The sequence below is a fragment of the Mauremys mutica genome, chromosome 5 (assembly GCF_020497125.1).
Source record: "Mauremys mutica isolate MM-2020 ecotype Southern chromosome 5, ASM2049712v1, whole genome shotgun sequence".
Taxonomy (NCBI): Eukaryota; Metazoa; Chordata; order Testudines; family Geoemydidae; genus Mauremys; species Mauremys mutica.
In genome coordinates this window covers 134,463,729-134,481,407 of record NC_059076.1, presented here as the reverse complement: position 1 = coordinate 134,481,407, position 17,679 = coordinate 134,463,729, and the positions used below count along the sequence as shown (strand labels likewise).

At 43.8% G+C, this 17,679-nt stretch overlaps 1 long non-coding RNA gene across 2 annotated transcripts; it reads left to right on the top strand.

Annotated features, from left to right (window-relative positions):
* Positions 1 to 171: 171 nt before the first annotated feature.
* Positions 172 to 17,331, top strand: LOC123371758. Of its 2 annotated transcripts, none has more exons than XR_006579947.1 (4): positions 172 to 214; positions 6,773 to 6,971; positions 7,100 to 7,298; positions 17,089 to 17,331. It is a non-coding gene; the product is annotated as an uncharacterized LOC123371758 (long non-coding RNA). The 2 variants fall into 2 exon arrangements; XR_006579946.1 differs by having other exon boundaries at positions 17,086 to 17,331.
* The last annotated feature ends 348 nt before the right edge of the window (positions 17,332 to 17,679 follow it).

Genomic DNA, 17,679 nt, shown 5'->3' with positions numbered 1-17,679 from the left:
AGCCATCTTCTGATAATTCTCCTCTATGATGGGCAAAGATCTCAAAGCTGCTTTTCCCCTTGTCCTGGGCCTTCCCTACCTTCTGACAGGGATTACAGAATCTGCAACACTATTGGACAGTATTAAAGATTCCAGGCCGGTAAAAGTTCTGTAGCAGCCTCTGCCTGGTATGCCAGATTCCCTGGTGTCCTGAGAGAGGGATGTCATGGGCCAGGTACTGTAGCTTGCAGCGATACTTCTGGGGAACTACTCAGTGCCTGTGTCCCAATATCCACTGACCTTCCTCCCATCCACAAGGACAGCCCCGCATCCACCCTGTAAACTGAGAACCTTGAGTCCAGAGCATCCAGCTCCCAAGGGAGCTGGGCTGGGAAACGCCTCCCTCCTGAACAGTTGGTAAGCTGCCAGCCCACCCCTGCCTGGGAAGCCTGCTCCTCCTCTGGCTGGTTCCCTACCCAGTTAACTCTGTGAGGGTTTGATTTGCTCAGTCTGTCCTTGAGCTTGGGGCACTGGATCTGTACATGGCCCCTCTGTCCACAGTAATAACAAGCCATGTTCCGTTGGTCCCCTTGAGCCAGTCGGTTGGTCCAGATGCCAGCTGTTCCCCTTGAGAGGGGGTTCTGCACATTCCTGTCAGTGGTCGAGAGGGTAGCTGGAGAGACAGATGGGGGAGCTGGTGGGGGGAGGAGGGGCAACAGGGTCCACTCAAGAAGCCTCACCCACAGTCTCCCTCGCCATTCTTGAAAGGGGCGGGAGGTACCTCTGTTGGGAGGGGGAGAGTGAAGGGGAAAGGCCAACCACTCCTGCCGGCTAGGCTGTGGGTGGGGAGGAGGGTGCTGATGGGGGAGGGGGTTATGGGGATGCCAAATGCAGCAGGGAAGGGGAGTGCGATCACTGGTGTGGAGTGGGCATACCAGCTCCTCCAGCTGCACTGGGAAAGGGAGGGGCTACAATATCATGGCAGAGTGGAGGCAACATAAATGGGGGAAGGGGCACAAGCGCTTAGGGAGGGGACACTGGCGCACAAAGCAAGGAGGCTGAATGAGGGGGGAGCAAGGGAAGGTAAAGGAAAAGGGAACAGAGTGGAAACAGGCCAGGGCAAGCACAGGGACAAACTCTCAGAGGGAAGCCATGTCCCCTGGCTACCGTAGATCTTATAAAGGCAAGGCTCAGTGAGGAATTAGTGGTCTCAGGGCTCTGGCACTCTAGGCAGGACAGAGCAATACACAGTTTAAGGGATTTGGCCCTCTGGACAGGGCAGAGCAACACGCAGTCTAAGGGGCTCTGACCCTCTGGACGGGGCAGAGCAGTAAGCAGGCTTTCGCCTGGCCGCCTGGTTCAGGCAGAAAGTGGACAAATGCAGGCCTCTTGGCCTCAGGTGAGTAGATTGCCAGACTGGCGTGGGACAGCCGTGGGATAGGGGGGACCTGGGCTCACCCTCCTCCACCAGGTCCCAGCCCAGGGCCCTAACGGTGGTGAATGGTTTCACCACTGGATTAACTGGGATTCCACCAGAACATGCTGACCTGAATTCTGGCAACACAACTGGACTATGTCTCTGGTGTCCATGGGCTACTTCCTACTCCCCTTTTGGAGTGTACCTCCGTCTCCTGGGATTCCTCCATCTCCCCAGAGTACTGGTCAGTCCCAGCACCTTCTCTGGGTCCGAGGCGCAGTAGAGTTCTGTCTCAGGCACAGGGGTCAGCAGCAGGCAAGAGGCATCTGCTTCCTTCTCCAACTCTGGCACAACTGAGCTGCAGGGCCTGCCTTTTAAATTTCTTGCCCTGCTCCTCTGCTTCCCGCAGGGTGGGAGTGGCAGGTCTGGCTCCACTCACTAGTCTTGGAAGAAAGCCACATCCCCTCACTACATAGTCTTAGAACTCCTCTATATGCAATCGTGTATCAGGGGCTGCCTTTGTCGGGAAAGGGGGTCCATGCCCAATCTGAAGAGAGAGAGGTGGCAGCACGCTATTCTAGGTGATCTACCAGCACCTGTATCCACCAAAGAGGAGAAGGGGAGGTATTTGGTGTTTTAACAGCATATGCTACTGAGTGAGCATTTTATAGCATAGTCCTATTGTTTGCATTGACTGAGATCAGATTCTTGGTTAATCTCAAAATATTTCAGTACTAATGCTTCTCTGACATTCTTTTTTAACGTTTAAAGCTTTTATTTTGCTAATAATCTCCAGGCCATTCTGTTCAGCCCCAGAAACATGTTCTGAGTGGAACATTTCAGTGTGATAAATTAGGGATGAATTTGCTTAGATATGTTAATATGCCCATCGGACTCTTCTCCTTGTTTTGGGGGTCTCTTCATTGATACCATTGTTCCGATCCTTTTTGGATCGAGTCACACTTCTTTGTCAATGAGTACATGTCCTAGATAACTAATCTTATTCAGTCTGCTCTGGCATTTGTTTTTGTTTCATGTATCATTCTTCTCTGGCATGCTGCAAACATTACACTGTATCTCCTGTTGTGATAATCAACTACTAGCTCTGTTTTATTCAGATTTTTAAAAACCTGATGCTTTGGTATAACAGCTCAGGACCTGAGGTGATCCCAAAGGGAAATCACTTAGACATGCACCTACACAGAAGGGCAGCTGAAGGTGTGGAGTGTTGCATAGCAACATGGAAAATATTGTTGTACTTTTGAAGTGTAGATGTGATCTCTTCAACAGTGTTCCCTGCTCAGAGTGCAAGTTCGAGAACTTTATTCAAAACTTTTGGCTCTCTACAAATCCACAATTTGTCTGGTTTACGGTAAGAAGAAAATTATTTTCAAGATTTCCATATTTAATCCAAAGATGACTTTACTCATTCTACTCTACCTACACACTATCTTCTTCATACCAACTTTGGACCTGATTTTTCTGACTTACACATGTGTAACTCCATTGACTCAATTTCTGTCAGGTACTTTTCTGTTGGATCCTCCACCAAGCAAAACTCTATATGGTAATGCTCTGTATTATACTCTGGAGGGGGATTGCCTCATTTCCTATCCTGAGATGGGCACACTCGCTCATCAGAGTCTGCCTCCGTCCTCCTCCATGGAACCACACAGCATTAAACATGTTCGCTAACATGTGCCAGGCAAGAAAGAAAGACAGTGGTGACTGCAGGAGAATCCGGGATGAGCTTGAAAGGGGAGCACTCTACTGTATTTTATTTTATTTCTTTAGACTTATACATGCAACCGTTCAAAAGTAGTACCTACTTTTTTTTGCTTTAGGCACCCCTTGAAAATGTATGCATTGTCTAGCACGTAACTAGGACCAGACTTGGTTGAGGCTTTGAGCTGCTCCTACAATATAAATGGCATCCACAGCAACCAGCAATAATTCAGTAGCAAAAGAACGTAGTTAACAACTTCCACCTGGATCTTCTCATTCCTTCCCTTGAAACCAGGACTGACTGACTTCTGCTCAAGTTCATTTCCCAGTGGATGGTTGCATGTAGTACTTCTAGTTGCCCTTTTTCAGTCTGGAAAGTTCTCAGGGCTCTCTGCAGGCTGAGATGATGCTTCGTTACTGAGGTAGCAGTGCATATTTTGGATGCTGGCCCCAGGTTCTCAGATCCTTGCATTCATATGGATATATATTAAAAAATGGCAAAATAAATCAATCAGAAATCCTGAACAGATGGTGGCAAGGTTCTGATCATGACTCAGCCATGATATAAAATATAACCTGAAATGGTTTTAATAATGTATATGGTGAATTAATTTTTAAATCATTCAGTGAAAAGTTCAGTTGCAAACCAAACATTGAAGAGTAGAGCTATAGTTAGGTTTTAAAAACCCGTATCCTTGTGCTGTATCCTAGGGTTGTTCCTTCCTTCATTGATTACAAATATAACAGGCCAGATCTTCAGCTGGTGTAATTCAGCATAATTCCACTGAGCAATACCATGGAGCAACTTTGATTTATATCAGCTGAGGATATGGCCCAATGTTTGTTGTTTGTCATTGTTTTAACAAGGAAAATGCTCACGCCGGAAATGACTGCTATAACAGGAAACAATTTACAGTACCACCTAGTTCTTAAAATTAATGCATGACCTATGTAATTACCATATCTGCTTCTGTTAACAGTATAGATAAAAGTACACAAAACAGATATTACCCCTTGTTAAACTGATCCAGTGACTATGACAACAACAAATGATATGAGTCAGCAGTGTGCCCTTGTTGCCAAGAAGGTTAATGGCATATTAGGCTGTATTAGCAGGAGCATTGCCAGCAGATCAAGGGATGTGATTATTCCCCTCTACTCGACCCTGGTGAGGCCACATCTGGAGTACTGTGTCCAGTTTGGGGCCCCTCTCTACGGAAAGGATGTGGACAAATTGGAGAAAGTCCAGTGGAGGGCATAAAAAATGATCAGGGGGCTGGGGTACATGACTTACGAGGAGAGGCTGAGGGAACTGGGCTTGTTTAGTCTGCTGAAGAGAAGAATGAGGGCGGATCTGATAGCAGCCTTCAACTACCTGAAGGGGGGTTCCAAAGAGGATGGAGCTCAGCTTTTCTCAGTGGTGGCAGATGACAGAACAAGGAGCAATGATCTCAAGTTGGAGTGGGGGTGGTCTGGGTTGGATATTAGGAAACACTATTTCACTAGGCGGGTGGTAAAGCACTGGAATGGGTTACCTAGGAGGTGGTGGAATCTCCATCCTTAGAGTTTTTTAAGGCCTGGTTTGACAAAGCCCTGGCTGGGATGATTTAGTTGGTGTTGGTCCTGCTTTGAGCAGGGGGGTTAGACTACATGACCTCCTGAGGTCTCTTTCAACCCTAATAGTCTATGATTCTATAAAATGCAGAAATTATGCTACTGGGATCAGTTTTTGAATTTATTTTGTGAGCACAACAAAAAGCTAATGCATTTGTGTCTGATGGTATCATCTGTCCTATTAGAACATCAGTAGGACAAGACGTTTTTCTGACAGCTGCTGCAAGTTGTGCTTAGAATCTTAATTGTGCATCTTTGCAGAAGAGTTTATAATAGCTCCTACCGGATATTGTGCTTGACAAACATTATCTAATGGAGCATACCTTTTTGAGAGAGCCTTTTGGAAATAGAAATGGAAAGTGTCTAGGAGGAGAAGAGGGAGGAAAAAGGGAAGGGAACAGAAGAGAGACGAGGGAGGGAAGAAATAATAAGGGCTTGGCTGGTGCCTTGTAAACATGTTTTGCTTGGCACTGAGTTGAACTGGAACTTGCTCAAATCGCCTATGTACATGTAGGGCCTGATCCAAAGCTCACTGAAGTCAATGGAAAGACTTCCATTGACATCTGTGGCTATTGGATTTTGCTTCTAGTGAGGAAATTATGGTAGCAGCAAGTAACTTGGCAATTATGTTATTTCCCTACTGTGAAAAATATACCTTTCTTCTGTGAAAAATATACCTTTTTTTTGTGACTGCTTCATTTAGTGTATCTAGGTCTACTCAGATGTGGAAGTGCCCGTTTTTACATAAGTCACCACAGGGGCACAGCGGTTCAGTAATTACTTTTTTTATTATGGTGATCTGGTAGCACGTAAAGTCCCCAACAGAGATCAAGTTCCCATTATGTTAGGCACAGTATGTACATAGACTAAGGCACAGTTCCTACCCTGAAGAGCTTAGTATCTGTATGCTCTGATATGCGTTTCTTCTCCATACTCATCTATTATCATTTATATGGTGGTAGTGCTTAGACATTTCAAACTAGTTGGATCCTTGTAAAGCTAAGTATTAGGCAAACATATAGTAAATGAAGGCCCTGCCCCAAAACGCTTACAGTTAAGAGGCAACAAGTGAATGAAACAAGCAAACTGTTTCTTTCTTTTTGATATAGAGCTTCTGCTTAGATCCTTCCCCTACTCCTGGCTCGTGTAGCTTCCCAGGACAGTTTAAAAGAAATATTTATACATTTCGACATGGATCGACGCTGTGTAAAAATTTCCAAATTAGCAGAGTGATCTTTGTGATGTTTTTCCACCAGAAATATGTAGCTGGGGGCTATTTGGTTTTCCAAATAAAGCTCTGCATTCATCAGAACAGAAATTTTGAGGTAAAGCATATCACAAAAAAGGGTGAGTTTCCCACAGCGGGACCACATGTTTTCGTTGTCAGCCTGGAAGCCAACATGAATGTGAATGATGAGCTGGAGCCTGCCAGAAATCCTGAGGAAGAGGAGGAGTGTGCCAGCCCCTGGATTGGGGGACTGATGGAATCAGAGAGCAGCAGCAGCAACGTGCCTGTGCTGAGTGATTGCCTGCTGAGTCCAGCTGGGCCGATAGTTTGATCTGTATGCAATTTCGCTGGACTTTGATAAAGGACTCTGGGGTGGACTCTGTACAGTGGCCTGGCTGGAAGGCTAGGACACTCCTATGGTTGAAGCAGGTCAAAAGAAGATAGATGCAGCTGAAGCAAAAGTTGTCCAGTGCTGCAGCCAGAGGGCAAGTTGGGGAAGCATCTTTCCCAGAGGCCCATTCATGGTTGTTTATGGTGCAGTTTTTATAGGACTTCAGTCCATTATTAGAATTGGTCCAAAAATTTCCCTCAAAGCTGTCTTTCAATGGACAATGTTCATTGAAAATGCTTACTTTCCAGGGAAAATGTAGACATTTTGCCAAAAACCAAAACCATTTTCAAATCTTTTAGTTTTGAGGAAAAGTCAAATTTTTCTATAGGAATTCAGATTAAAATGAATTTTTGGTTTGCATGCGGAAAAACACCCCATTTTCTGACTATCTCTAATGATCATATTTGCATTTCTGTAGCACTTCCCGGCCCCAAGTGAGCTCGGAATCTGATTATACAAGGAGAAGAACATAAATCTTATCAGACAGCCCTCTGCTCTTGAAAGCTTATGGTCTAAATAGACAAGATGGACAAAGGGTAAGAGTAAGAAAGTGACTCACATACGTTCACACAAGAAGTCTGCGATAAAGCTGGAACTGAACACAGTCTGATCGCCAGGTTACTGTCTTAAGCACAAGACCGTCTTTGTTCTCTGACATGTCATGAAACATTTTAAAGGGAAATGCAGAGAGCGCCCTTTTAGGTGCTGTTTATAGTAAACTTTGTATGTTATACTTGTTTTATAGATCAAGTTTTGCAAGTGTCAATTCTTCCAACGCAAAAAGGAGAACAAATGACATAATACATCTGTTGAGGACCTGGCCCATTGTATTTCACTGTTAGGTGCACAGTTTGCTGATGAACTGTGTAAGATTGGGTTGGCACACAGTGAACAGTGCCAAAGCAGAACATCCGGGCCCATCGGAACTGCCACTGCGTGGCTGGGTAAGTGAAGTTTCATCTACACCTTTGGAATGTTGCACAGAGTATAAATAATAATAATATCATCCTACATGCATTCAGCACCTTCCCTTGTGAAGGATCTCAAATGACTAAAGTAAATCCCAATAAAATAGACAAAAGCATTAAAAAAAAAGTAGAGTTTCTGACATAACTTCATGCCCATCTAAAGGTGGCTCTGCTATTTGGAGATTGTTCAACAGTCTAGAGGATATCAGAATTCCAGCTACAATGTGGCTGATGGATGCTATTGTCATTTTTCCAGTGGAAAAAATATGCCCCCTAGACAACCATTAGTGAAGAATCTCTATCAGCATTGAAGGAAACATCATTCAACTGAATGTGCCATTTGCTCTCCTTTCCATGTTGAAAGAAAGGAAAAGTGCATTAACAGAAAGCAAAGGATCTTGAGATCAAGTGGCCTGGGAATCAGGCACAGAATATACTGCTAAGGAAAAGAGGCTTTGAGAGACAGTCATAGCAAGTACTGTGGAACATACTGCTGCACAGTAATGTCTGTCTTGCTGTGTTAATAGATTTAGGATGAAATTCACCCCTGTGCAGAGGACCAGCACAAGCCCTAGGCAACAATTACTCCCCACTTAAACCATATTTGGTGTTTCTACCACTGATCCTGAACTGTTAAAACTCTGGTTTCCTTGTAACTGGTATTTTTCATTCTGAGTGTGCAGATAGTACAGAGGTAGGCACCTTGGAAATTTAACAGATGGGGAATTTGCTAGAGATTGTCTGTCTGAAATAGGTACAAGGAAAATAATCTGAATGGAACAGTGGTTTCTGCTTCATCAAATATCTTTATTGGATGCACCTTATTCCTGCTTACTTCCTGTGGGCAGCCCACTTGACAGTGTTAAATGAGGTATCTGAAATGACTAAGTCTCACTTCAGTAGGCTCACAGTAGACAACCATTCCCAGGGTTCTTGGTGGTTGGACAGTCTGTCTGTAGCTGCGGATGCTTCGATATGAGTTCTGTCTGACTAGAGATTAAGATGATGGAGTATAACAGAGGAACCTATTTTTTAACTTCATATAGAGATGTGGTGATCATTTATAATTCAGCATCATTTTACTTTGAAATTCATGTAAATACATAAGTTTTGATTCTTCTACTCATTCATCCTTTTGCAATTACACTTGAAGCTCTCTTCTCTGTTTGTAAAATGGGGTGCACCTAAACATTTCTTCTATTTCCATCCTGCCAAAAAAGGTGGTCCTGCTCCTCTGTGATCAAAAAGGAAGCAAACAGAAGAACCATCTCTGCTGATTGTCTGCTGTTCACATGGAAATGCTACTGCCAGTTCATGTTCATTCCTATTCTCCACAGAGCAGCGGCATGAGCCTCAGTGGGTAAGTCTACACTTCAAGGTGTAAATTCCTGCTTGAGGAGACATTCCCACACTAGCACCGATCAAGCCAGCATGCTAAAAATTGAAATGTAGCCACCACGGCACGAGGGACTAGCCACTGCAAATACAATCCCGTCTGGGATGCAAGGTATGCCCTGGGGCAGCTATCCTCCTTTGTTGTGCCTCCATCCATAGCTTGACTTCTATTTTTAGCACACTAGCTTGATCAGTGCTAGCGCGGGAATGTCTCCTCTAGCTATACCTCCAACTTGAAGTATAGACGTACCCTCTATTGGTGTGTTTGTCCCAATATGAACAGGGATTTGAGTTTACTCATCAGTTAATCTGATTGTTTTGTAAATGTTTTTTGAGCTCTCTTCTGCATTAACTCTTTGATCTTGCAGGTGTGGGGAGGTTGCTGAGGAGGGGGAACTTATGGGGTGTTTTGGCCATGGAGGGTTGGTTGCTGTCTAAGCGATGATGGAATTTTATTCTATTTCAGTTTACTAAAGCTCTGCCCTCAAGTGCTGTTGAGACAGGGTTCTGTCCTATAAGGCCTGATATTCTGGGACTTTTGCCTATATCATCAGAAGTTGATCAGTTGTCAGGTTCCGATGGTTGTGTTGTTGCAATCACTTTGACAGGAGAGGGACAATAAGAACTTCCATTGGTGATTTCCACAGTCTCATTTTCCTCTAAACGTCTTGTGTTTCACTTGCTATGGCTGCATTCCATAATGTTCTGTCTGAACTACACGGTAAACTCCTAAGGGCAAGGACCGTGCCTTTCAAACTACCCTGTGAACTTGTGGTGCCCCATAAGAAACTATGATGTATTCTAGCCCAGTGGTGTTTTTCTCTAGTAGGTTTTGAACTCTACCTTGTTCTATTCAAGCCAGTGGGAATTTCATTATCAGTTCATCCACTTATGTACGAGTCGTTCAGCCACATATGGTTTTATTCCACCTCCTGCAATCCCCCTAAGATGACCTCCTGCTCCCTAGTGCTAATGCTTTCACTCTCTATGGTGTCCTATCAGTTAGCCCTTTTATGCTCCTTTTCTGTTTCAAGCTAGTACTATTCTGCTGTTCCTTTGCAGAACATTGTTAGGTGATGACATTTCTTTCCTTTATTTTTTTTATTTTTCTGTGTCACAGTAACTCCAAACTGGTCAATTACACTGCATAAACCAATGCAGCAGCACAAATGATTCACCTGTTAAAAGGGGCTGTATGGTATTTTTTTAATTTGCAGCAAGAATTGAAAGAAAAGGTCAGAATTCAATGAATCAGTGGGGCTGCACTGACGCACTAGGAAACTAAAAGAATTTCCGTAAGTTGCTGATGCGTGAGACCAGGAATAATAGAGGGAAGCAACGGCTGGGGTAATATGGTCTTTTTGGTGTCCACTGTCATCAGAAATGGTTTAAAAGATTTGAACCATGAGGCTATGTGCATTATTAGCCTACGTAATTATGTGACGTTATTACTGGGTCCCCTCTCTCTCTCACACTCACATGCACACACATCCGCCTCTTCCCTCCAATTGAATCTTACAACTACTAATTGGGTCTTAATCTGTATGGGAAGCCCTTCAGCGAAGGGACCATGTCCACCTCTATGGCTTTAGAGATTGCAGAACAATGGGCCTGTGTTTCTGTATTGTAAATGATAAAGGGGAGGGAAGAAGAGCTGTGGGAAAGCAAATAAGCATTTTAAAAAAGTGGGGGCAAAATGCCCTTTCCTGGTGGAAACTATTAGAGTAGAAGGTGGGGATTCTGGCCATAACCGAAGGCTATGTAAAGAGCAAAAAACAAAACAAAAACAGACAGAAAAAGGAGGGCCGTGTCTCTCCCCACCCCAAATAACTCACTAGCATAGAGAGAGCCCTAGATGAAGTGCACTGGCTTTACAGTGGTTGGGAACAGGTGGAGGCCATCTCCAGAAAGCATCAGAGGAACTACTTTGATACTGCAAAAGTTTGAAAGGAAGTATCAGGACTAGGATGTGGGCAGTCTTAGCTAGTGGTCAGAGCAGGATGGTCAGACCCAGAGTCTAAGCCAGGGGTCAGAGCCAGAACCAGAGTCCAGGAACGAAGCCATGTGTATGGTGATGATTCATTCCTGTGGTAGGGTCCAGCCAATCCACAAGCCAGAAACTGGTCTGGTGACTCTCAGAGCAGGTATGGAAGCCTCACAGGAGGAACAGCTCAGTCTGTTCTACTTCACTCCAGGGCTTGGGACTCTTCCCTGCCTCATAGTGGTAACAGATTCCCCGAACCTTAGCCTGGTGTAGCCCTGCTCTTGCTGCAGCCTTGTTCCTAGTCCTGCTCCAACCTTATTTTCACACTGGCCTTGCTCCAACCCCGCTGATATAATTGTGACATGTTTTACCCAAAATATGCCTTGTGAAATATCATTCTAAAAGTCTTGATTGGTTGAACATTAATATCCTGTTAAGTTATATGTATTATCATTATATATGAAGTTATAAAGTTTTGCTATGTAGGTGCTACTGAAACATGTTGTGAGGTTGGGAACACCCACAAACAACCTTTCAGGTACAACAATAAAAAGGCCAAACAATGATGATGGCCCATTGAGAAAATACACACACTCACAAGAATTACCCCAGGAACTGGGCACAATAGAAACAGCTCAGAGATAGCACTGCACAATGGGAACTGTTTGACCCAGGTCACAGCAAAATATATTTCCAGCAACTTGGAAAAAGATCTAAAAGGGGGGAGTGATTTCCCACTCCCCACACAAGAGAACACTTTGAAACACCTGAGTAACAAAGACTGAACTGGGGGAAGTGATGGTCCCAGGCTAAAGAGATTTCTAGCCTGTGTATGGAAGCTTGATAGATTGTTTAAACTCTCTAACAGGGTGAGACACAGCTTAATTCAAATCTTATCTAGTATATTAGGCTTAGATTGCAATTTTATTTGCTAGGTAATCTACTTTGACCTGTTTGCTATCACTTAAAATCTATCTTTCTGTAGTTAACCTATTTTATGTTTTATCTAAAACAGTGTGGTTTGATGAAATGCTTGGGGAAAAATCTCAGCCCAGGAACAAGAGTTGGGTGCATGTCCACTTTCCTTTGTAGAAGTGGTGGACTGGGTAATAAATTCATACTGGTCAGGATGGTACAACTCTGGGGTCCTACGCTGGGGAATTGGGGGTATTTTACCCAGAGCTTCTCTATTGTTGGTTCATGCAGTGGCTGGTCAGAACATTCATGAACACAGCTGGGTGTGGCCTCTGCCTGTGGATGTTGGTGTGAGTGTAAGCTTGGAGGGCTTTGCAGCTTGTCATAGTGCAAAAGGGAACCCAGACTGGTGAGAGAGCGGGCTCAGCTGTACTCCAGTTCCAGGTGGCACCCCGGGGATGACCCGTCACAGGCCTTCATGTGTTTGGGAACATGGATATTGTCTGCAGAATCCCAGGAATGGTTTTGTGGTCCATAGGCTTCCCAGTCAACCAAATACCAAGGTTTATCTCATTTTCTTTTGGGGTGGAGGATTTCATAGATGATCTTGTCATGACTTTGGATGAGACTCAGAGTGGATGGTGGTTGGGAGCAGTGATGGATTGGGTCTTGCAACTAGGGCTTCAGCACTGACATGTGGAATGCTGAGTGTACCTGGAAGGATTGAGTCAGAGATGACTGGGTTGATTTGGTGGTGAATTTGGTAGGGTTGTATTTGCCCACATCTGGTTCAAATGATTGCAAGTTCCATAGTCACTGAGTAATCTCAAAATTAGGTACTGCTGCTGGCTTCTGGCAACTACACTTCATAATTACTTTCTTTGGCAGACACTGTTTCAACTGATTTCTCTTTTGCACTTCAACACCAAGCCAATTCAGAAAAGAATATTGCATTCTGTATAGTGAAGAGACTTAAACAATTTCAGAGTGTTCATATGAATGTCTGTGACTGTCCCTCACGACATAAAAGCATGCCTAGATGCAAAGCTGATAGCTGTTCATAACACTTGACAGATTTTACCGTGAACTGAAAATAGGCATTCACAAAACAAAAATCCAATTTCCCAAAGCTGATAGATTGAACTGACCCAGAGAAAATAAAAGCAATCTTAGGCTTTCCAGTACTCAAACACACTTTGGTATTACTAGGCCCTGTACAATTCCAGAACAAAAAGATGGGCCTTGCCCCAAAAAGCTCACCACCTAAGCTTTTCCGAGCAGTGAGCTTGTGTTCCACATGCCTCTAAAGTGCTGAGTACACTTAGCAATATATAAAATTGTGTTTTCATAAAATACCATTGTTTTGCTGCAAGACCCCGTAGGTGGGAATTCCAAAAGCGCTCAGCATTGGCCTAAGTCTGCTACCACTAAATTCCATGACAGAACTCCCACTGACTTCCAAGTGAGCAGAGTTAAGTCTACACTGAGTGCTTTTGAAACTCCTATCTGCAGGGAAATCTGGGCTCAAACCTGCTCCAGTTACACAACCACACAGAGCGCTCCTTTGTGACCATAGTGCAGGGACCTGGAATAACCCGCAGAGGAAAAACTGCTATGAAGATAGGAGCACTAATGATTCCACTCTGGGAATATACTAAAGCACTGGTGCACAGGAGCAGATGCCTCATCTTTTGGACATGGGTCACTCCTTATGCAATTTCAACAAGATAGCAGGTGATCAGTGACCATAATTTCCAGTGGCCTTATAGGAATAAGAGGATGGGAAACATGCTCATACCGGGGAGGGAAAAAAACACTTTCAGTAATATGTCTTGCAAATGCATTTGCAGTCTCAACCATCTAAAACCACTCCAGCCTTAGTTGGCATTTTTTAGTTCAAAATCCTGTTTAAACTTCTGCAGGGAATCCAAAGTTTTCTTCTTAGACATCTGCACTTTTAAGAAATTGAAAGATGTCACTCTTTCTGGGGCTATTCTTAAGCAACCTATGACAAAGGAGGAGAAAACTTAAAGGAGTTCAAGTCTATATTAACTCAATAACAGAGACTATCCCTCCAGCCAATTAGAGCAAATAATGGCAGTTCAACATATGGATGACAGCTGCCAGCAACTTGTCAGACTCTAGAGAACTAGTTGGAGTTATAGGACAGAACCATCTGTCGAGAAGATTGTTCATTGACAAGGATGTAATAATCTCCATATGCTAAAAAGTCTTGCTCCTGCAACAATGAATAGTAACAGCAAAATCTTTGCCAGAGGAGGTGCTATTGAAAATTCACAAGGGGTTCCAATGCATATTCAATTGCCAGCGGAGGCTGCTGCCCAATAGCAAATGCAAGAAGTGGTAGACTATTTGTCATGTCAGTTTTCTATCTTGAAGAGCCAGAAGTGATGTCACCTACAAAGGTCTTAGCAGAGAGTGGCAACAGAATTATTCTTTGGGAAAGAACTCAGACCTCTTTGTAGCAGACTTCAGTGCACATACTGCAATAACAAAAGTTGGAGGAAACCTGTTCACCTTGTCATTCAAAAACCCAAGTTCATTCTTGATAGACAGAGTCTAAGATCCACTGATGCTAGATAATAATCTGCATTTCTTTCGAAACAGCCTTTTATAGAGATGGCCATGGACCTGAACTGTGATGACCAGCAGCTCTTCTTACCAATCAAATGTGCCTCACTAGCACAACTGGCAACTTCACTGGAACATGGATATTCCCCAGCAAACTCTTACTAGGAAAAAGCCTTCATATTCCACTTCCAGAGCCTTCAAAATAGCTTCACATCCAAGAGCTGTGAACATGGAAGGTTTCAAACAGAAAGCTGCAGTATGGACATGTTAGCCTGACTGTGAGAGCCAGGAAGTTACAGAGTAGAAAGGAGACTTGAACTGATATCACTCCTGGTTTAGGATCAGGCACTACAGATTGTTCAGGAGGCCAGCTCAGGACACACTGTGGTTGAGGGTCTTCCCAAATGTGCTTCACTTGCAGATGAGTATTTAAACCAAGAGAGAAACTTGGCCTGAAAGCTCCCTTATTTTGTGTCTCAGACTTTCCCAAGTTCAGTAGCCGGGCCCTGGGGACCCAGAGTGAGCACATTTAGCTAAGAAAGATTTTCTGATGCTGAGGTGAAAAGTGTCATAAGCACTGCTTCTTCCCACTATGCACGTACACTGAGGCTCTAGCTAAGCCTAGGCCTGACCTAAACTCGACCACTTTTCTTAGTGTAGATGCAGGGTAACACCTTTTCCTTGATTTTTAGCAGGTCAAGTTTAGATCAGACATAGCTAGCTTGTGTTAACTAAACCAGACCTAAACTTTCCCTTTTCCCTAGTCTAGAGACTTGTATAAAAACCACAGTTGAAAGCCAAACCCCTCCAAAAGGAAGTCGGTGATATGGATTATCCCTCCCAGAGTCCCTCCCCATTGTTAGGGCATTCACTTCAGCCAGCCTATCTACAGTATATGAGCCCTTACATTTGAGTTGGAGTCAGTCATTCAGATCCACATTGTTCAAATGACTTTAAGTTCCTCCTTAGAGTTCGCTGTATTGCAGAGAGTTTCTGGGCAGAGGTAGGGGGAGATCGAGGTGGAGGTATACGCATGGCCCTTCCCTCTCACTTAAAATGAATGGTCTCAGTGCTGAGGCCATTCCTAATGTCACCAGATTGTCAAAACAGGCATGAGAGGATGCACAGCGAGCCGCTCACTCATTTACCTTCGGCGCCTGATGCAAATGAGTTGGCTGCCACCCCATGTGTCCACTCGTGGCCGGGGTAGTTCTGCTGTGAAAAGTTCTTCACTTCTTTTGGCAGTGGGGTAGGACATGGGGGTGAAGAGCTGTGAACATTTCTTCACAACTCTTTTCCCAAAAGCCAGGGGGAATATGGTAGGGGTTGTGGGAAGCGCCATTGTTCCCATCCTGGAGAAGGTACTGGAGAAAGTCAGGGAGAGGAGAATGTTATTTTCCTCTCCAAAAGTCCCAGAAGAAGGATGATTTAAGAGCCAGGGTTTGAGGGGTGGGGGGGAACTTTTGCTTCCTTCCCTTAGGCAATGACGAGGGAAGCTGCAGAAAGATGGGGAAGGTTCTTTATTTCTCTTTCACAAAAGGTTAAGAGAAGGGAAATAGCAGGAGTTGTGGCCGGTGGGTTCTTCAATGGAGTCCCCTTCCCCAAGTAGCAGGGAGGGACACTGGAGAGCTGGGTAGGCGGAAATCCAGCATCCGTCGGAAGAATCAGCCAGTTTAGCTCAGGTCATGGATACCGAAAGGAGGGCTGCAGGGCTCGGTCACAGAACACAGATCACTCAACAGCCCTGGAAGTGGTCGAGGGATGAAGGGAAAGAGCTGACATTGCCATTGCATCTCAAAAGCCACAGCAGCAGAAAGTCCAGGGCTTGTCTGCATGGGGAAATAAACTGAAATGGCTATTCTGGAATAACTGGAAGGTAAATCCAGAAAAGGCACGTATTCTGGGATAACCCTTCCCACATGGGGGCTCATACCAAATAACCAGTCTGGAATAAATATTCTGGAAGAACTATTTGTTGTAAGTTTCCCCACCTAGGCAAGGCAGAGGGCAATATCTGCTCTCTCTACAAAAAGTGTTTTAAAAAGCCTAGGTCAAGAGGTGAAAATAGTCATCAAATTGTGTGTGTGTGGGGGGGAAATAACTCAGCCAGCTCACAGAAAGCACAGTAAAGCCGCAGACTCAGGAGTAATTGGGTGGGAATGGGAGAAAAGTATGGTCCATTTGCAAAGAAACCAGAACCAGCCCAAGGCTTCAGAAGAACCGACCTGTGATGCCTGCAGCAACATGGGGGAGGGATAGAGATGTCACAACAAGAGACACACTCCCAGTTGAAGTTTAATTTTACATAGACCAGAAGGTGGATTAGTTGGGCTAAAATATTTTAATGCTTCCAGAAATGCTTGCCATAAGTTACTTAGAATTACATACATTAGTTTCTCTTATCAGAATCTGACACTATCTTCATATCCACGTAAGTTTTGTACCCTATGTATGGTATCTATGAAGGATCTGTACCTATGAATCTATGCATTAGACTACTGTATTCAATTTGTGGTCTATTGATATATCTATGTAATTTACTGTATGTAATATCTGTATCTATGTAATTTATGTAATACTATAACTAATATCTGAATCTGTGTAATCTCTGTGCATTGATGTATTTAGGTAACCTACTCTGTGATATATCTGTGTTTATCCAATCTGTGTAATTTATAAAGCTCTGTATTGATATTTAGGTAACCTACTATATATAACATCTGTATTGATGTAATCTATGTAACAACTCAGTCTATGTAATCACTATACTGTTGTACTTAAGTAACCAACTATATGTAATCTCTGTATTGATGTCCTGTATTCAATATCTGTATCTATGTAATGGATAGCAAAAGTTTTGATTTGCTTTTTCAAAAGAAGCAGCCAAGGTGAGATGCAGTGGCAAAGCCAGAACTGGTTGTGAAGGAACTGGAAAAAATGACGCCCATCTCCAAGGCACCAAGGGACAGCCTGCTTTTTGAATGAATACGGCAAACATTTCCGACGGATAGGAAAGTGCCAAGGGCAAGAACAACCCTGGTAACAGCACCAGAGCATTTTAATTGTACAGACTCTAGAAAATGAATTAGCTGGGCTAAATTATTTTAGCATCTCCAGATAGCAGCAGAGCTTGATGAGAAGACAAATTAGCTTATTGAGATCATTCCAAATATGTAATATCTCCTGATTAGGCCATTTGCATCCTCTCCTTTCCTAATAAAGACTCTTCTATTACTAATAATATAAACAGGATCTTACAGGGAACCCATGGGAGGGCTACAGCCTAATTTTTGGAGAACCTGTCATGTTGGGCATGCTACAAGGGCCTGTTAGGAATTTGCACATCACAATACCCAGTGATGCCACAATGAGGGTCAGTCACACTATAAACTTGGCCTGTGATGTGATACTGATATCTGAGTAAAAGATAGATATTAGAGATGGGCCTGAGCCAAACTTCCAGACCCAAGC